Source organism: Dermacentor albipictus, chromosome 6, assembly GCF_038994185.2.
Source record: "Dermacentor albipictus isolate Rhodes 1998 colony chromosome 6, USDA_Dalb.pri_finalv2, whole genome shotgun sequence".
In the NCBI taxonomy this organism is placed as follows: domain Eukaryota; kingdom Metazoa; phylum Arthropoda; class Arachnida; order Ixodida; family Ixodidae; genus Dermacentor; species Dermacentor albipictus.
Window position 1 is genome coordinate 68,509,748 of NC_091826.1, and position 18,087 is coordinate 68,527,834.

The following is an 18,087-nucleotide window of genomic DNA, read 5'->3' on the forward strand; positions in this document are numbered from 1 at the left end:
AATGAGAAATTCACTAATTTACTAAGTTTTCTTACTTCGGTCATCAATCTCTTTACAAATAGTCTTGGAAATTCCCAAATTGGACAGAAACACTAGTCCTAAGTTTTAATCTGTAATTTAGCAGAATACAAAGCTATGACAATGTATTAAATGCACGTGAACATCTCAAATGTACAAAAGGAACGTATTATATAGCACCACCATCAAACAATACTACTAATTTGCAGGACTTTTGCGAAACACCCGTAAGCATCGTAAGAATTTTTAGTAAGCTGTACTGTTACAGGTTAGAGCGTTCTGACATCTGTTTTCGCTGTAGCGTTGCGATTTGTAAACATCGTGTCTAAGTTAGTTGTACTTGCCAATTTTTCCATGTATGATGACGTACAGCCTCCCTGATTTTTAATAATATAGCGCGAGCGTCGACTGAACTGCTGGTGAGCGCTTTAAAACGGCGATAAGCGTGCAAAAAGAGCGTGCAACAAGGCGAGTGCAACAAGGCAACAAGGCTCGTGCGCGAACTCTCGCCTTGTTGCACGCTTATCGCCGTTATAAGCAGTTATAAGCAGTTCAGTCGACGCTCGCGCTATATTATTAAAAATCAGGGAGGCTGTACATCCAAATTGTGCTTCCTCTGTCGTCTAGAATTTCACGTTGCCTTTCAAACGCAACCTTAGTCGAATCGGTCTAGCGGTTGTTTTCCGGGAGCATTTCTGCATTTTACAAGTATCTTGCTAGGGAAATCCTAATTGGTCTAGTGCTGAAGCTTCCTTAATGTCAAGGTCACATCCTCAACTATAAAGTAACATTTCCCAGGCATGCAGCAGTGATGGGATTTAGCTATTCAGTCACCATCGCGTTGTACAATTTATTCATTAAAAGTGAAAAATAGTTATCCTTCAGAACGCCACTCACCGTCGTAAAATATTCGCTTTCCGTGTGCCGGTCTCTCCATGACGGCCGCACCCACCACTTTCGCTTTGCTTTCCTCTTCTTCTGAATCAGAAGAACCTTCTTTTTAAGAAGAAGCAGTCTTCTGCGGCGGTCGAGGTGTACCATTGCGAGAATAGCACGAAGCCAACAAGAAGAAGCCAACACACCAACGCTACTCGCCAAGCATTGAGCCCGCGCGTGCTGCGACTAGACCGCAGTTGCCAGCACTTCTATGTGAATCCGTCCAACTTTAGGGCATAGTTATGTCGCATTCACAAACTATTATTTATTCTGGCGAACCATGACATACTAGATTATAATTCACAAGAAGAAACCATAATTCTTGTGTTCAACATAAAAATACACGAGTTTATTAGTCTTGTTTCTGACGTCAACACGGCGAACACCGAAATTTGTCAAGCAACAATGAAAGAGTAAAAATGTGGGCGGAGTTCAGCGGCAAAGCTATTCGTACCCATGTGTCTCGAATCGCCGCATGCGGCAAGACGCACACGACTCGCCGTACGACCGATCGCACGGAAAATCGCACCATGTGTCTCGCGCATTAAGCGCCGAAAGCACCGTACTACTCAACAAGACACGCCAAGCCAACTAGGGCAGTGCGCGTTGCTTCCAGAAGCTTCCTTCAGCGGCGGTTGCAGGGTCACGTGACTAGTCACAAGAGTGCGCGCCCTTCGCTTCCTCGATCTGCTGCAGACACGGAAGCTACAAACTATACAGAAAGTGCAACTGCCTCCTTATATTTCTACCTCCTTTCCCGTCCTGTAGTGTGCTGCAGCACACCAGATTTTCTGTTTGAGTCGATCTAACTGCCTTTATTATTTAGCCTCCGTCGACTCCCTAGTTCCCCTCCCCAAGCGTTAGGTAGGCAACAAGAGGCTTTTCGTGCTAGTATCTGTACCTTCTCGCTTCTTTCTCGCCTCTATTTAATTTATCTCTATCAGCGTGAGACAAGGAAATAATAAACTAAGTTAACTCGCTTTCGGTGTCACGTACAAACGGCCTTTGCTTAGCATCCCGCTGAGGTAATGTAAAAATTCGTAGCGGGAATCGCGTCACCGCACTAACACACATGAACTGCGGTGTTACTCTTCGCTCCGTACGCTAGCTTGGACTTGTTGCTTTCCCACTCATCTACAGTTATCTCGGACTACATCCGGCTGTCATTGAAAACGTTGATCAGGCGCACGGACTTTGCCTTCACTTCCTTTCATTACAACTTGAAATAGGCATATACACATTATTTCTGTCTTACTTACACATTACTTAGACAGGAAAAAGCCATTTCAAGACATTTCACGCTGTCTGTCGCCCCGCTTGTGAATGAATTGAAAGCGAGATAAAAATTGCATCGCTAGAGCGAAAATTTTGCTGTGCCGACATATCTGCCGCGCACGCTGACGTACCACATAGCAGCAAAGCTGTGCTCAACGGCTCTTTCTTCCTCTCTATCCGCTAGTAACTCGCCCATCCGCGTGCTCCGTTAAAACCAAGACTTCACTGCACGGTGCATTCCGTGAGAGGTAATTATTTCGCTACAAAGAAAAATTCGCTATCCGGACGCTTGCTACACCAGCTCACGTACCACACAGTATCAAAGATATCTTCATCAGCTCTCTACGTCTCCGCTTCAGTATTAACCTATCCCCACCACTCCTCGCATGAGCCAAGGTTTCACGACATCCTGCACTCCGTGACAGGTAATTGTTTCGCTATAAAGGAGAATTCGCTACCCAAACACTTAGGTTACGTCAACTCGCGTACCGCGCAGCGGCAACCCAATGTTCGCAAGCTTTCTCTCTCTCTCTCTCTCTCGCCTGTAGTAGCCTCTCCACCACTCCGTGACAAAAGGAAGGTTTCACTGCACACTGCACTCCGTGACACATGAGCCAAGGAAGATGGACAGACCAAGGCTGGAGGGAAATAAAAAAGAAAGAGTCTCGGCAAAACGGCCAGAAACTCTCGAGGAAAATTGACCCTGACGGGTTTCGAACGGTACAGCGGGGGCGTACGGGGCGCGCTAGCAGCGCAGCCGGGTTGAAAGAAAGCGCGCGGAAAATAGCGTTAAGGTCGGGACGGAAAAAGAAGAGGGCGAGTGAGGACGGGGTGGGGAGGGGGAGGGGAGGACTGCGGCATGCACGGAGCGGACGATAAAGGGCGCTTGGGAAACGCGAGGCGAAGAGAACGGGGGTAAAGGAGTAGCGAGCGAAGAAACCCTGGGGCCCAATTTAGGCCACACAGCCTCCACCCAGACGAAGGGGATCCCGCGCTACGAGACTGTGGCTGCAAAGCTGGTGTACTACGGAGCACCACGTCATCGCCGGGCGAGAGGGTGACGGGGTGGGCGAGAGTGGACGTTGAAGTAGGGGGGGGGGGGGGGAGAGGGCCGCAGAGAAAGAATAGAGAAGGCACAGACGCGTCCTCCCTCTTTTCCTCTCACTCCGACCTCTGGCCTTCGAAGCCAGCGCTAATGTCGAGCAATATCTGCCATCTCCGAGCGGAGCATGACGCGAAGGTTCGGGCTCCCCGGGCCGGGCGGGGAGAGAGACGGCGCGCGCACTGTTTACACCGGCGGCCAAGTTCAGGAACCCGAGCCGGAGGGGGGGAGGGGGTAAAAGATCGCTTCGCTGCGTGACAGAGATAACGGGATGGCGGGCGAGGCTTCAGAATCGCCGCAGGTACACAGCAATGCGTGTGATGTCTCGTCAAGCTACCTAAACACAGCGCGACCACAGATACGAGACACCAAGGAGCCAAGTTGTAAGTGGTAGTGCAAACCATTTATTAAAAAGAGAACGAGCGTTGACGCCCGGTCGAGCTGCTTCGTTCGCAGGCGGGTAGGTTCCTTGGCCCACAAACCCTGCAATCAGCAACTGCCTGCTGTGCCCGCCGCCCTCCATGCTGGAGCTTGTCGTGAGGATATGAGCTGGTCAGCGTTTCTTTCCACTGGTCAGGCGTAGGGCTGAAAATGGGCGGAATGTTCGGTGCGTACGTGTGCTCATGTCCACACTGTATGATATAAGGAGGCGTATTCATCACAGCGAGGACATCTGCAAGGGCATAAAATGAGATGGAATAGGCTAAGATGGGGATAAATATCAGTCGGAAACCTTCGCCTGGCAAGAGCCTCTTAGCGATGAGTGAGTGTTTTGCATGAGGGTGGTAGGGTACGGCCAGTTTAAGCGATAGTGATGTAGGCGATGAGTGTAGGTAAGTGGTAAAGGCCCCAGATAAATCCCAGCCAGGGTCTCAATACCTATGTAGTATATGGTGTATATATCTGGAGCTTTGTTAGAAATCTTGCCGCTGGCGTATATAGTTGCGGCAAACTTCTTGGGGTCCGAAAAAAAAAAGATAACGCAGTTTCATTGCTGCTGAGCCACTAAAGCCGGTGTAACGGTAACTTCGTTCGCTTCCGCGATGGATTTATGTCGTTACCATGGCTGCGACAATTTCCTTTCCCTCTCCATCCACTATACGCTCTTTTAGGAATGGCCTGCCGAGGTAGCAACGTTCAAGTTATTTCAGCCCGCTGCACGTGTTTCGATCCGGGGTGGTGGCGCCCTTCAGAGAACCAGCGAGGACAGCGCTAACCAACCGTGAACTTCCTTTGGAGAACTGCGGACTACGGCAGCTCTGGAATTTAGAGGCGCCGGCTGGGTTGGGGCGTGACCATCTGGCTACGGGGACGCAGGACAATGGACACCATGACGACTGCGCTGCAAAGGTCGTCTGCCCGAGGAGGGGGCACAGAAACCTGTGTGTGTGTGTGTGTGTTTGTAAAACGTCCCGCAGAAAGGTAAAACGTCCCGCAGAGAGGCGGCTTGTTTACGGTGACGTCGGACGTTTTGCCTCGCCTAGGGATCTAGGGAACACGTAGTGGATATAACGAGCTGTTGTCGGCGGCTAGGGTGTTCTCGTCGTCGTGCTCTGTGCTCGTCAATGTACTCGTGAGCTGTGTGCTCGTTTGCTGTATGCTTCGTCTTGCGGGCTCCATTTGGGAGTCCCGCTGGACTGTCGAATGTCTCTGTTGTTTAAAATGTAAATAATGTAAACAAACCCTGTTCACCTAGTTCCTCCCAAGTTCCTCTCTACGACCTTCAGCGCTTACAAATGGTGGCAGCGGCGAGATTGTCCGACAACTCCTACAACTGGTAACAGCGGTGGGATCGCCCGACAACTCTAATAGCTCTTAAAGTGGGTCGAGAGGGCCGAAACGGCTGCGGCATCCACGTGGAAAGCGTTGGGGTGGGTTCCGTATTTGTGAGTTAAAGCTTGCGCCTCAGCTTGTCTTCAAGCCAGCATGATGCGCGTGGAGTGCGTGTACCTCGGAGCGAGTGGGATACGCATTGTACTGCGGAGACGAGGTGCAATCTTGAGAAGGGCTTGAGAAATGTATAGGGGGGATATCCTAGTCGTTTAAGGAAGTGTCGTCCAGTGGTGGATCGTTCTGTCTTTCCTTTTGATTAGCAACAGGATGAGGCAAGATAAGGTCTTGTGAAGTATAGTGAACTCCAAGCGCTCTTAGCCGGAATGTTGCCATTCTGGGCGGCAGTCCTAGCACACATGCTTGTAGGCTGTTCGCAAGAGTGTGTCGAGGGCGTTGACGTCTACCGTCCACAGTGGAAGACAGGGGATGGAATACACTGCGAAGAAGCCAATGGGTGTTGCATACCGTTTGCGGCAAAGGTCTCAAGTTCTAGGCATGGCTCTATTAAATATGTACAATCGTGAGAAACGTGCGAGGTAACACCCAAGTGGTTTTGAAGCTACGATAACTCGTGATCTGTAGACGTGAATGTGGCACGTTAATAAGTAATAAGGAGCGTTCACCTGAAACACTTTTTTTCATTTGACATACCTTTATGCGGAGCACGTGTGTTCAGCCACAGCGGCCTTTTGAAAGCCGTTTGAAAGCGCGTCTCGTGTTATTCCAGGGGGCTGTTAACTATATTCACAGAACGTATCAGTTACTTTACTGCTGTCTGCTGATAATGCGGGCACTTTCAAAACGTTTCCGGATTGCCTACACTGTTACCTATAATGGTCACGGCATAGCGTTTTGGCCACCTTGTTTTACTTAGTTTTTTTTTTTTTTTTTTTCGTTTTTGAACGTGCACCTGAGTGTGAGCACGTCCGAGTTTCTGTGTTTCCGTGTTAACGTAATTATTTCAACCACCTGAGGCTTCTTTCTGCACACCTGAAAACTATAGTACACGACCATGGCTATTAAATTTCGTCTCCGTAGGAATGCGGCCATCACACGTCTGGCAATCGAACCCGTGTCCTCATACTAAGCGGTAGAACGCCACGTTGCCACTGAGGCACAGAAGGGGGGGGGGGGGGGGTCTGAAGGACGCGACGGTGGTTTCTTGAGATAGGGCGAAAGGGAACAAAGTGTGTCCTTTAGTCGCTCGCTACATCAGGTAACGACGATGAGATGATGACGATCATGATACTTATTGGCATTCCCATAGGAACGGGCCGGTGACAAAACGTCGCCTAGCCTGCGCGAGCTAATCAAGTTTTACCGCACCTGTCGCAGTCCAGCATTTTGCCTATCTTTCCCGCATCCTTTCCCTCTTCATTGAAACCTCTATCTCCACAGCGAACGTTACCCATACCTGTAACTACCCCGGCTCCATCGATATCCTCCCTTCTTTTTGATGTGTTAGTATTAGGAGTGTCAAAGTAGACATAAGTATGTGTGTGTGAAATATGGGAAGCCGGTCACGCGGTATATATATAGTGCACTGTGGTAAACACAGTTTTACTCGTTCATCTGGGACCTCCAAAAGGTGCCACGTAATGCTAATCCATTCACCTGGGATTTACCTCTAAATCGCCACTGAACCTTTCTTCTCCTCGAATACTCTAAATGTCCATTGCTTCTCGACCATTGGCCAGTTAACATATAGCTATATGCTTCGAATCCCAGCGCTTCCGGAAGGTCGACGTTTCCCCACGGTCCTTGATATGGATGCAAGGATACCCTACAGCATATCCCATAACAATGTACTGAGTCATCTCCGGACTTTTGCTTTTCCTTTCAACGCGAGCGTCGCCACCTGGCGCGCACGTCCTGTAAAGCCCGACGCACGATAATCTTTTAGTGGCCCTATTACAGCTTTTCATTTATTTTTATTTTTTTTTTTAGTTACCGTCACCGCACGGCCTGTTGCAGGCTGTAGGCGCGCTGAGCATTCCACGCCGTGCGCTCGCAGGTGGCATTCGAAAATAGCCGCGAAGGCAAACACGGAGCGGCAAACGCTGTACTAAAAACGTCCTGATGAGGCGTGCGTGTTGTTGAACAGCCGCGGCAGTGTTGTTCCTTCAGTGACCTCGGCAGAAACGTACGAGCTCAGTGGGATCCGCTTCGGCAGCTCAATCACCGCCCAAGTTGGCAGGAGGTGATGGAGCCGCGGGGGAAGGGGGAGGGGGGGGGGGTTACTCTTCACCCATTTCGGCACTTTTCTATTGTATTTTCTTTTTATGTTCGCTATTCTGAGCTCAGGTGTAACATTTTCAAAAGAGAGGTCGACAGCAAGTATTTCCTCGTGTATACAAGCTTTCTTCGTTTTTGTATAGGTAGCGCGTCGTTCGTTTGGATTCATTACAAGCGAGATTTTTGTTTTGTTAGATTTAAATGAAAACAAATGAAATAAATAAATAGGCACCCTTTCACATAATATTAATAATAAATAAATATAGGATTAGCGAAAAACGTAGAAGCGTCGTCAACTCAAAAACGGAGTGAGCTAAGGACGGTAAATGAGGACTCCATAAAGTCCCCAGGCACACTAGAGCATACAGGGGAAAAAAAAAAAAAGGTGAGTGCGAGTTGCACCGCACGACATACTGACTGACTGGCACGAGTCCCCGGTAGGCCCACAAGGTCGCGATGCGGTCCTAAACGAACGGGCCCAATGATGAGGAAAATGCAGCGATGAAGTTGCTGTCCTTTCCTGTACATGCTTTTGGTTTTCATTACGTGATTGACTTGTTCTTATTTGCTCTTCTTTTTAAGATATGGCAAAACTACGCGGAACGTGCTATCTCTTTTTCCCTCAGGTGCACAAAACAAAAAGGAAAACTGCGTAAATTGAATTGAACTTTGGCACAGAGAGACTAATCCCATCACGACCCTTGTAACATTCAACGCGGACCCAGCAAACACAGCTTCACAGCGCAGTCCCATGTGCGTGTATATATATATATATATATATATATATATATATATATATATATATATATATATATATATATATATATATATATATATATATATATATATATATATATAAACCCGAAGCCGACGCGTGAGAAACTATACGCGCACTCGGAGACAGATGCGCGTCGCGTCGTCTCGCGACAGCCTTCGAGATTCAGCGAGCGCGATCGACGCAGGCGAGGAGGCATTGCGTAAGAGAGAGAGAGAGAGAGAGTTAAAAGAAGAAGGAATAATGCATGCGCCAACCGCGAGCACTTCTCGTCGCAACTCGCACGCACGCACGCGCGCACACGCAAGACACGTTTTTTGTCGACAGTGCGGAGCCGCTAAAGCAGTGAGATCCGAGCGATTTGGGGGGGGGGGGGGGGGCGAGCACGCAAGCACCGTGCACGCATGGGCGCCTCGACGTGTCGCCCATTAGACATACACGAGTCGGCAGGCATACACGGGCGAGACTGCGGGGGTATACATCTCCTCCTAAGCTCGATCCGCGGCGTGAGAGAATCGGAGAGCGCGAGGTCGTACGTGCGGACGTGGCGGCGAGTACAAGACGAATAGTCGTTGTCGTCGTCGTTACGACATACGGCGAAGCAGTTAAAAGGCGAGGATCGAGGGGGGGGGGCGTCCCTTCGCGAATGTCTCGCGTAGATACGTCGCCGCTGTCAAAGCGCTCGCGAGTGCCGCTTGTATGCAGCACTGCCCGGCCGTCTTTCCTCTCGGGAAGGACCGTCACTCGCCGATGCAACCACGGTACACACATCGACTGAGGGAGGAGACTGTTAGGCCTAATGGTGCTGTATGTACATATATATGCTTGTGGAGAAAGATGCAGCATGTCGTGGCACGAGCGCGTCGTGCTTTGCACCAGACTGTGATTGTGATGCGTGTGATGTACCCGAGACAGAGTGGAACACATTGCTTGTTGCCCGTCCCAAATATGAAAGGGAATTGCAAACATTGTTTTTTTCTTTTCGTCGGGGCCATTTACTAACAGGCCGTCGAGTGAAAACTTATCACTGGGACCATGGCCAGAGGAGATATCAATGAAACGAGTCATCGAGGCACTTGCAGAACTTTTCTGATTAGCACTGCATGGCCTAGATTCAAGACTGAACGGGACCTACGGACAAGAACGCGTACACTCGCATAACAGCACCATGCTACCCTATCCTCATCTTTTCTCACTCCCCTCTTGTCCCTTCTGAGCAGAGTAGCCGGTCAGAACAAATTACCGCTAGCCGACCTCTCTGCGTATCGTCAAAAAATATATATATATATCGAAAAATAAAACTGGTCACTACTTATTGTATAAGTTCGTTGGTCGTCACTATTTGCTATACTTATAGCGTTTACACATTCGACAAGCCCTGTGCATGTAGATAAATTGCACGCAGTGACGGGAAATCAGTTCTGTGGAAGTCCTCGAGGCGGGTATAAATTTAATGTAAGGGAAAAAATATCATCCACTTGAGAGCAGAATGAAGCTATGCAAAGAAAATTCGAACCGATTTCTAATAGAGACCTTCGCAGCTGAAAAATTGCGTCTTCGTCTGTGGATCGAAGGAGGAACCAAATCTGTTCCGTGCGTGATGATCTTAGACGACGTCAGTAGACATAAAAAAAAAACAAGCCGTGTATAAAACAAACCTCAGTAGCGCTGAATCGCCGCTCACCTATACGCAAGACCGAGTGTCTGATGATCCCCTGCGCACATTCATTTCGCCGCGGAAAAGCCCACCTGGGATGCGAAGTGCACAATGGTTCTTGTCTTACCTGTAAAGAGAAGAAAAATGGAAATAAAACGCATGTAAGTGGAGGAAAACATTCAAGCTGTACAGAAGCAACATTCAGCAGAGCCCGATTTGCTGGCGTGCCATTCAACCACCTTATTATATCGCTCGGATGTTGTTTTAGCCGGTACGTGTGTACACGCTAACTGTACCGGTACCAGTACCGGCAACGGTACACGTATGCCGTTGTACGGGCGTACCGAGGCGGAGTCGCGAACAGCGCCGCTGGTTGCGACGTCAAGTGACGCTGTGCTCAGCCGTACCGCGGTGGGCCTTTTACTGTTTTGTGTCGCTGCATGCTCATACTTGTCTGTGCTAAGGTTCTTTCTGCAAGGTAGATTGCTTGTTACTAACTGCACCATTTCCTGCCAAGAAGCCTCAGACGACGAAGCAACGTACCAGCACATCGCGCTCTGTGCACCAGGTGTCTCACCAGATGTTCTCGAAACCGACGTTCGAGTTTCCAGCTCCCGGCATTTCGCTATAACGGCAATTGTAACACGCATGCGTAAATCGACTAATATCCCCATTGCTCCGCCAAATGGCAACACTTCCGATAAATCCAAATACACCATTCCGTTCACCACGTGACCGGAAAAACAATGCGCCTCCCATGGTGCCAACAACGTCCGATGGGGAAGCCATTTGCAGTGTACTCTGTAGACCCAGACTGCTCGTCCTTTTAGCGTCGTTAAAACGAATTTTCGAAGAAGCCTTCCGGCACAAGTATTTACTCTCAACCGGTGACGCAACCGCTGCGACAGCGGAGCACTTTAACACAGAGTTTATCATTCTACCGTCGCCGCTACCGCTTTCCCCCCAATTGCGCATGCCCAGCAAGCCCACGTGTCAGTAGTGTAAGCGGCAGAACGTATCGGTAACGCTATGCTCAAATCCTCCAATGGTCGGGGAGCGCGGGGCTACATGCGACAGTTATCTCCTCCGATCGCGACGCGAGAGCCCACGTGCATGGCACGTGATACGCTATCTAAGAAGCTTCCGTGCTGGTGTAACTCGTGAAAGAAAGAAAGAAAGTAAGAAAGAAAGAAAGAAAGAAAGAAAGAAAGAAAGAAAGAAAGAAAAACCAAAAGAAAGAAAGAAACAAGAATGCGAAGCAAAAAATAAAAACGTTCGCCAAATGTGGCTTCACTGCAATAACGGCGCTTATGTGGAGAAGCCCCCTTCACTTCTCTTGGTTTACGGGGCGAAGGCTTGCGCATTCCAACTATATGCTTCTGTAATCGATAGCGTAAGTAGAAAAAAAAGTAAGAGTAAGTGCAAGGCATTGAGCGAATTGGTACCAAGTGGGCATAGTAGCTTGAGCACAGCACAGCCGAAAGTGTAAGGACGACGACGATGATATCGTGTCATTACGTTTCCGTCCGCACTGAGCTGAAGCTATTGCGTCCTGCAACAGCAAGAACACACAGATGTGATCGCAGAGGGCCCGCAAGAAGTGTACGTACGTTTTATTGTGAATTCTCTAGAATATCGAGATAGTTTGTGGAGTTTGGGTAATACACCTTTTTTTTTTTTGCCGACTAACACCAACAATCTGACTGCGAACAACCTGTTAGAGCTTAGAGATTTGCTATTATACCAAAGTGAACTGTTAATATATTTTGCCTGCATATAGCATACAAGGACTACAACCGAACGGAGCCTACAAGAAAGCAAAGCAGTACACAAAAGAGGCAGAATAGAAAGAAAAAAAAGAAAAGACGGAGAGTTTAATCAGCAGAAATACCGGCTGGCTGCTCTCTTTTGGGGAGAAGCACTAGAGTAATCGAAGCAGATAGATCCAGAGACAATATAAAGGAAAATTTGCTTTGTGCATCACGTTTACTATAAAGCCAATATACAATGTCTATAAACAACGTACAGAATGTTTGAATCTATTGCTACAGGAGGTCGTATCCGCCCGGGGACGTGCTACAACAACGATGCTACATGGCCACATAAAGCGACAGAATAAGGATACATGTGTATACGAAGACACCAAGGACAGCAGAGGGGAAATTATATCTATTTAATGATATCATTAAAGAAATGATAAAGTAATGGAAATGAAAGTGGATGAAAACGCAACTGGCCGCAGGTGGGGCGCGAACCCACGTCTTCGCATTACGCGTGCGATGCTCTTACCACTTGAGCTACCGCGGCGCCGTTTTCCCACCTACTTGCTGGGATATTTATGTTTATCTACTAGAACTAAACCTGGGAGTGTTAGCCAGCGCCACAGCTCACGGCCTTGACGGCGGATGTGGAACATCCCGTTTTTTTTTTTTTTTTTGTCGTAGACGTCCCCGTGTACGTGATCTTTTTGGGCGAGGCATGTGTGGGCTAAAGCAAATTCCCACACATGCTACCTGAAGGCATCGATGCTGCCGGATTCGAGGCGTCGCTTCGTAATGAACGAGAAGAAAGGAAACCGAGGACCCGATCTGTCCTTAGCGCACTTGTTTGTTGGCTACTTACGATATGACTAACAAAAATTGGGCCCTCGGTTTATATGTTCATATGTGTGTGCATGCGTGTGTGCCGAACTGTTAACAACCAAGTGTACAGAACCGCAGTGCACAACAGAGCAGTGCGGCGAACACATGCGCGACTCGGGGCCCAACTCCGCGCTGCACGCAGGGGGCGGGTCATCGACACCGCGAGCGGCTCAGACTTAAACAAGAGAGCCGGCGGCTGCGACGGAGAGGCAGGGTGGATCGCGGATGCAGGAAGTGCGCCACGACGAGCTCGAGCCACACACACACACGCGAGCGACAGCACAGGCTCGGGGGGGGGGGGGGGGCAAGGCGGCTGGAAGGCGTTGTCACGGAGAAGGTCTGCTGCTGCTGCTAAGAGGGCGGATGTGGGTCCGTTTAGGGGCAGAGTGGCAGGGCAGCGCACACACACATACATACAGAGAGAGAGAGAGAGAGAGAGAGCGGCAGTCTCGCTTTGCCTCTCGACACTCCATATCTCGGCGCATTCACAACGAGGTGTCACAGTCGACCTCCCTCCCCTTAGCCAGCCGGCACACGCAGAGGGCAGCAATGTGTGTGCGTAAACGCGGGGCAGCTTGCAAAGCTTTTCTGTGTCAACTGGGTGCTTAACTACGCACTTCGGTGGTGACAGGCGACTTCCGCGACACGGAACTATATGCGGTAAGGATGATAGTCCTTACTTTAGGCAACTATTCAGCGCCCGGCCTCCATGGAAGTGGTGTCACTTCTCGCGTGTATTGCTGACCGACTTATCAAATTCCCTGGATTCACTGCGTCCAAGATAAACCTATAGACGCACCCGTTTTTGGTGGTGATGCACGTAAAATAGCGCGAAGTCACGGACGGGAAAGCACGAAAGGGCACGGATGGCGCGTTTTTCTTTCTTCTTGTTCTTGCTGTTTTTTTTTGTTGTTGTTATTGCTGTAGTTCAGCCGCTCACACGCCATGAATTTGCATTTTCTGTTTAATTTACAACATCTACAGCGCCATCAAGGCAACAAACCAGAGGGGGATAACAAAATATACAAACTTAAAAGTGAAGTTGACAGGCGAATATCCAGTACAGTAGGCGAAGTAGAGGAGGGAGACCCTCACCGCGAAGCACTATGAACTGCACCTTACATCAGAGGAATCGGAAGAGTCGTTTCCAATTCCGGCATCGTGCTGTGTTTGCAGACCCTCCGAGGATCACGCGCGATCGTGAAAGATTAACCGAATGAAACCTCCGGACGAAGCGGGCTAATCGCACCACATGCATAGAAGGCAACTTCCGTCGTATATAGTATAAGGCCGACAGTAGAAGGCCCCGCAAGGACTCCACCCAGACCGGGCCCCCGAGCGAAAAATAAAAGTTGACACTGACTTCTACAAGAGCCGGCCCCGCAACCGAACACTTGCCGTAAGGCCAAGGACGAAAAGGGAAAGAATGTAGAGGAGAGGGAAAACAACGTCTTCCGCCTGTCCGGCAAACTTTCTCGATATTCCACTCCTTCACCGGCCATCGACTATCGAAGAAAACCTGACAGCCCTTTCGCTTCCTCGCCCCCCCCCCCCTCCCACTTCAATACCCCGGCCCAGGCGCACACCACACGCATCGCCGAAGTGAACCTCTTCGGGTGATGGAGCGGGTAAGAAGGCTAAGTTCCGGCCGCGCCAGCGTCTTATTTCCTGGCACTCACCCTTCCTCTCTCCATTCGCTTCCCACTAGTTCCATGCAGCGGCGTGGAAGGTGTACAAGCACCTTGCGCTGAATCTCTCCACAGTTGACAACAGGAAACAGTCCATAGCGAGCGGTGCACGCAAAATAAGTAAGCTAGCATGAACGAACCATAGCCGAGCAACAAATCAGAGATGCCAACTGTTTGACGATGGTTCCAGGCACACAGCGAAGACGGTTCTCGTGCATGATCAGTAAATGCGCGCCGCAGCACAATCGTGTCGTATTTCGACATTGTCACGACCGCTGTCCTTTAAAAAAAAAAGGTTTCCGAAGAGTACAAAGTTATAAGTGTCACTTACACAACCATGTCCTTTATTTCTTATAGGAAAAGCATCCGTCAGTTCATCGCAGTTTAGTCTGTTTTTATCGATAATATTTAACGAGCGCAAAGCACAGCTCACGAAAGGCAGGTCTTGGAGTTCGTAGGAAGATCGGCATGGTTGCTCTTACTTTTTTTATACGCTAATAGCGCATCTTTCCTTTGAAGAAGTTGTTTTGAAGCAGACATGTAGGTCACCCAATAAGTAAGAAGCGCAAGACCAGCCAGACACTGCTTCTGTACGCTTCCACATAAAACAGCTTTAGCGTCAAACTACCCATCTCAAGCGTCGAAAGTCGTTCTCCAATAAAGACACCCCCCTGCATTTAACAACTACTTCGTACGCTTCATTTAGCCTCAAGTTTAACGTCCCGAGGTAACTGACATTCCTCTACGAGACACCACGTAGCGGTGCGTCCCCGTGTCAGTTTTGACCATCCGAGGTTCTTAAACATACACACGAAGCTTTTTTTTTTTTTAACCTCATCGTAATGCGGCAGTCGGTATACGCAATCGAACCCGGTACCTCATACCCACAGCAGCAGAACGCCGCAGCCGCGGAACCATCGCGGCTGTGACTTGCGAACCATTGTACCAAATTACACTCAAAGAACAATTCACGCACTTCTGGTGCCGCAACTTCGGCTACACCTTACACCGGGAGTACAACGTGCTGTCAAGCGAACGCGTCCCTTAACACACCCAGCGTCTGCAATCATGCACGATACTAAAGAGAGCGACCGCGCAGACTGCAGCGCCATAAGCAGAGCTTCGACACCTGTCGAAGAAGAGGCCCAAAACTTTTTTCGGAAGGAAAAGCGCGCCGCGCGCGCTTTATACGTCCCATACCTGTCGCCTCCGCGTGACCTGTTCGCGAGTGAAAAATCACTTCCGCCATACGGTGGCACAAGCGGCCTCCTCGAATTTTATATATATATAACAAGGAGTTATGTACCTCGCCAGATAAGGCACTATCGATAGGACATGTGCGACGCACAACGTCGAAGACAGGCGACAACAACGGCCCCGAGAGGGGCAGGTATGATGGATGGTGGCGGTGGCCGCACGTAAGCTGTGGGTTGCGGCTACATGCGCGCGCATAAGCACGCCGCGCACAGGAACGCATACACCACTCACGCGCAGTTTCCGCGAACTGGTCGCTCCACCCCCGCTGGTTCTGTTTTGTTTTCATTTTTCACAAACAAGGAACAACACCGGGAAGAAAAGAAACAAAGTGTCCCCGACCGACAACTGTAGAGGGAGGATGTGGATTTCTGCACTGGGTAATGCGGAAGGCCGCAGCAGCAGCAGCAGCAAACCACCTGCAGCGAACGACGCGTGATTCGGCATGTGCGGTAAGAGGGGGAGAGGGGGAGGGAAGTATACGGCATACGTGACCGTACATGGCCCTGTAAGCTTTCTGCGGCCGTGCCAGGGATCGATCGACTTCCTGACCGGCATGCAGCTAACAGCGTGACGCTGAACGCCGGAAACGTACTACTGCGGTGCGCGTGTATAGACAACGCGCGTTCGATGACTCCTACGATTCCATCCCCCGTACCCGCGGCGAATCGCTGCAGGTTGCGTGTGCTTGCCGAGGCGAAGGCCTTCACGCTGTGCTCTGTCGTCAAAAGACGAATGGGATTACTCCGTCACGAACTGCTTGCTTTTCAGTTTACATGTCTGTTTTGTTTTGTTTTTTTTTCGTATAAGAAGATGCATGGATAAGCTCTCAATGACGAGCGAAAATGTAAGAGCGACGAATCCGAAAGTATAGACATAGTCTGGCTTTCAGCGTTTCGCGAGGGACCCCGTCTGAGCATGCTTGTTGCGATAAGCAATGACCAAAGGTGCCTTGCGTCCCGATAGTACATTTAGGCTTGTGAGGCCTGCTCTGACGGTTGCGCGTTGATTTTGACCTGAGGAAGCACAGCCAGACGCCGGCGTCGGCAAAGCTGGCGCAGCATGGAAGATCATGCGTCGGATATGACGGAGAGCTTAGAAGTAATATGCCTGGATATAGTGCACTAAGCACTTGAAAAGTGCCCGGCTATAGCGAAGGAATTCCACGGGATTTAGTGAAGCGTTTGCGAAGTATTTGGTATTAGAGACCTTTAGCGTGTCCGGTAATCGGGAAAGCGCGGGCGGGTTTCCGGTTTAGCGGGGGCGTCAAGCGGAGCGACCAGATCGGTGGCGCCAGCTGGTGGCGTAAAGCCCAACCACACAAACACAGAGCTAATTACTATGTTCTGCTTAGCTGCTGGCGTAAATTTTCGACAGTGGCGTAATCGTGTTCACAATTACGCCGCTGCCAAAAATTTGCACGAGTGGCGAAGCAGGATATGGTGAGCTACTGCAGTTTTAGCTCTGCGTTTGTCTGGTTGAGCTCTACAACACCAGGCGGCTTCACCGCTCACGTTTACGCCCAACCATCCGGTAATCCGCCCAAACCGCTCCCGTTTACCGGAATAGCGTACAAGCTAAACGTCTCTATTATTCGAGCAACAGGCAGGACACGCCCTTGTAGGACTTGTGAAGGGTATGCACTTCATCGCGCAGCTTCGCTTCTTGTGTGCGCGTCTATGAGTGTTGCTCGGATTGCCATACATATGCAAATTTCTGTTTTGTTTTATTTTGTTATGCTTTTGTTCTTTTAATTGAGTGTCTTTCAGCGTGAGCTATACACAGCGACCCGACTCTAGATCTACGCACCAAGCAAGCGGCCGCCGTGACACAAGGCCACATACCAGAACTCTAGAATAGACGGAGGCTGCCTCGAAAAACGCGCGGAAGTTCGTTCCCAAAATTCCCCGCTGTACCGAGCTGGTCCTCATGAGTCAATAGAGTGCTCCCCCCCCCCTCGCTTGCTCGAGCACCCGCGTGTCCCCCACCTCTAAGTGAAGATCGTTTGTTCCGCGCTGTCATGACCAGGGCCCAGTCGAAGGGAACGCGGCAGGAAGGCGGGAGGTGGGCGGGAGGTGGGCGGGAGGGGGGCTCCATTTTCGAAATCGCCGCGGGCCGCAGCACCAAGCTTCGACCACGAGATTCACCCCATTCTCAAGGCTGGGGCAAGGCTGATGACGAAGCACGTGGCAGCGAGGAAGCGACCGAGACGAAAGAAACGACGCGGAGGGGCATCGTGGCCAACATCCTCGCTTCTTTTTGTATATGTGTATTCCCTCTCCCTGAATCTCGCACTAAGGCTTCGGCCGTCCTTGCGTTGGGCGCCAAGACTGCGTTCAAGCCAAGACAACTGCTGAGAAAGAAGAGCAATAAAATAGGGCCTCCGAAACTGACCGTCCGCTAACGTTATGGGAATCAGAATGCTAAAATATGCGACCAGAGCAGCCCCGGGCTCCAAACTGCAGACGCGAATACCCGGACTGCTTGGAATTTTCGTCGCTTTCTAAAGGAGGCATCTAGAGTGCAGAACTACCGAGCACGTCCTGGGAAACATCGACGTGCAAAGCATAGTTGGCATGCGAAGTACACTTCACCGTGCGACGCCGTCACGAAAGCGAGCAGTTCAAAAAGGAAGCGTCTGTTCCGCAACGAAAACGGGCTCAGCTCTACTG

The 18,087-nt window shown here is 50.0% G+C and overlaps 1 protein-coding gene and 1 non-coding gene across 6 annotated transcripts in view; both read right to left on the reverse strand.

Annotated features, from left to right (window-relative positions):
- AdamTS-A (ADAM metallopeptidase with thrombospondin type 1 motif A) overlaps positions 1-18,087 on the reverse strand; it is a 483,048-nt gene that overhangs the window by 383,532 nt on the left and 81,429 nt on the right. For 2 of the 5 annotated variants that reach the window (XM_070540787.1, XM_065442610.2), the window contains exon 2: positions 9,859-9,958. The exons of the other annotated variants lie outside the window; for them this stretch is intronic. The gene's annotated coding sequence lies outside the window, so the exon portion shown is untranslated. The remainder of the gene's footprint in view (positions 1-9,858; positions 9,959-18,087) is intronic. 5 annotated transcript variants of the gene reach the window in all.
- Positions 12,066-12,138, reverse strand: TRNAT-CGU (transfer RNA threonine (anticodon CGU)). The gene has a single exon. It is a non-coding gene; the product is annotated as a tRNA-Thr (tRNA).